The sequence below is a fragment of the Pinus tabuliformis genome, chromosome 8 (assembly GCF_031772625.1).
Source record: "Pinus tabuliformis cultivar Carrire ecotype Pingquan chromosome 8, CPIR1, whole genome shotgun sequence".
In the NCBI taxonomy this organism is placed as follows: Eukaryota; Viridiplantae; Streptophyta; class Pinopsida; order Pinales; family Pinaceae; genus Pinus; species Pinus tabuliformis.
Window position 1 is genome coordinate 1,782,800,615 of NC_142294.1, and position 3,130 is coordinate 1,782,803,744.

Sequence of the window (3,130 nt, forward strand, 5' to 3'; positions counted from 1 at the left end):
ATCGCATCCGGCATTTCGGAGCGGGTATCGGGAGTGGTAAAGGCCCTGCCTCCGATTGCGACAATATATGCGGACCCGACGGGCATACAAATTATGGCTTAATATCATATCGCATCCGGTTCATCAGAGCAGTGTTGTATCGACCATTGGCGACTGCCGATTGCGATAAGGGAGTGGACCCGATGGGCACATAAAATATGGTTCAATGCAATATCGCGTCCATAAAGAGGATCGGCCCATTGACCATCGGCCCTTTGCGATCGCCGATTGCGATGAATGCTGCGGACCCGATATATTATAGATACGGGTGCTATGACCCTTGAAGTCCGCTCTTTAGCACTGTCGCCTATTTTTTTCATATATTTCCTGTGTAATTTGATATTTGGCCTGCGCGCGCCTCTGAGGCAAAAATGCATTCGATAAGGTTCCTGATAGCTCAGGAGACTAACTCATGGCGATAATGATTACGATTGGGACGTGGCTGTTCGTTAAGCCATGTCAATGTGTGTATGCGGCCTCTCTTTCCGTTGAACGTGTCTTGTGAATATTGAAACGCCCGGATAGACAGAGGAAGCCATGGATTGGGAAGCTGAAGTGTCAAGCGAGCATAGAAGACCAAGCGAGTCAGAGGGAACGATAGCCACTGAGGAAGAAGCCAAAGAGCCAGCGTATAAGAGGAAACGAATGGACAGAGGCATGGAATGTATAAAAACAGAAAACACAGAGGACTGTGAGATGGTTGTTGTGGTGAAGAACCAGAGAAGAAGCAACAGAACCAATGGAGGGTGCAGAGGCAGCAAAAGCAGCAGAGGCAGAAGCGGCAGAACCAGTTTATACCAAGGTTTGGTTGGAGCCCAAGAGGTTGGAGCCTCAGAACTGAACAAGATTGAAGTCCTTGGGAGTTGGTGCTCCTAAAGTACAAGATTGGTGTCTTGGAAAAACAAAGTTGGTGCTCTGGAGGTTGGAGCCTCACTAAAGTCCAAGTTGGAGCTTGGCAACTATTCACAGTCAGATATACTTATATTGTATTTATTTCATTGCACTGTATTGAGTTTTAATAAAAGCATTTATTCCAGCTGTCAATTTCTGCGTTTCGTGTATACATATACATATCTATATATGCTTTTGGCTATCACTAGAACAAAAAATAATAAACACTGATTCACCCCCCCCCTCTCATTATTTCCAACAATATATATAGTTATTAAAAATTAAAAATTTATAATCTCTATGGTTTATACCAAAAAAAATTATAACTTCAATAATTTTATAAAATTTGAATTAAAAAACATTATTTACATAAGTAACATATTATAGATAAAATCACACTTTACATTAAAGAAAATTCTTAAAGAAGAGATTTTGTTTCTGGCATCTTAAATATTACTTTTGTAGTTGTCATTACTAAGGTGGCGGAGCCAAAGATATTTAATGATTTCAGGTCTATTGAACTCTGAAATTCCCTATACAAGTTTCTCTCAAAAATAAATATTGACTAATAGACTATAGGAGGGATTTTCAAGATATATTTCTTTCCTTAGTTTGGTTTTCTAAACATTATACAAACTCCATGATGTTGTCAATTTTTCCAAGAAGCTGATGCACAACATCAAATCTTGAAAACTTCTTGCCCTAGTTATGAAGACTAATATGCGGAAATCCTATTATAAGGAAAATTGACCTCCTTCAACATGGTGTTCCTTCATATAGGCCTTATGTTTGAAGTAGTTTCCTAGATTATGGGTTGTTTCTAGTATACAAATTATGTTACTCATTAATGGTGAGCCTTTAGAGTTCTTCTGATATTCGAGAGGCATTATACAGGGTCGTCTCATGCCTCCCTGGTTACTTCTACTAATCATTAAAGGATTAAGTAGCTTAATAATGGATACAAAAGTATGAGAGGCATTATACAGGGTTGTCTCATGCCTCCCTAGTTACTTCTACTAATCATTAAAGGATTAAGTAGCCTAATAATGGATGCAAAAGTATATGAAAGAATTAAATGAGTCATTGTTGGTACAAATATAGGAATCACTCATTTTATTTTATATCGATGATGGATTTAAGAGAGAAATGGGAACCTTTTAGTATTAGTAGGCCTATAAATACATTGTTAATGTTTTCTATGCTACTTCTGAAATATATGTAAGCATGGAGAAACCGATGGGAGTCATATCTAATGTGGATAATGACATAATATGAAAGGTATTTTCCTTCATAGCTTTGGTATGTTTAATGAAAGGTTTAAATATCTTGGGTTTTTTTCTTAAACCTAATGGCTACAAAGTATTGGACTCGTTTTGGCATGTTAGAAAAAGTGGAAAAGAAAATAGAGATTTGGTGTAATAGGTAGTTATTTTTAAGTGGGAGATTAATTCTATTTAAGTTCGGTTTATAAGGTATTCTAGTATTTTGGAAATCTTTAGAAAAAGTATTAAAAACATTCAATCAAGGAATTGTGTTTTCAAATTTTATGTAGTAATAATCGGAAAAAAAATGAGCAACTTTAGTAAAATGGAGAAAATTGCAATTCCAAAAAAGTTTTCCAATTGGGGAATTAGAAATTTGGTATTTTTTTGCACTACTCTCACAACAATAAGTGAACAAAGAATTTTATTTGGAAGTACTCTTTGGAATAGTATTATGAGGTCAAAATATCTAAAGGCATTTTCAATTATTGAATGGATTAGATAAGTTCCTAAGATGACTAAATGTAGGTGCTTGTTTTGGATAAATTTTGTAAATGGGATTTCAGAAGTGAATTTGTTTAGCTGGAAAATTTGAAGTAGGGAGGATGTGATGGTAGGTAGTGACCCCTAGGTGGGGAGTGATGGGAAACAAGGGTTATTGGAATGTTACATTTTTTATTTGAATTCCATTGGAATACAATCTTTGGCTGAGGTAGCAAGAGGAAGTATCATATGCTTGGAAAATTGGGAATGGGCTTTTGTGATGGAGCTCAAAAATTTGACAAGGTTTGTAAATGAATGGAATATGTATCATTTTATTTTGTGGAAATTTGGAATATAATTAGAAGAAACGAAGTTGATTCCATTATGTGGTCATTGAATAAATATTCAGGTGATATCACTACGAAATAGATGCACAATACTCTCATACGGAAAAT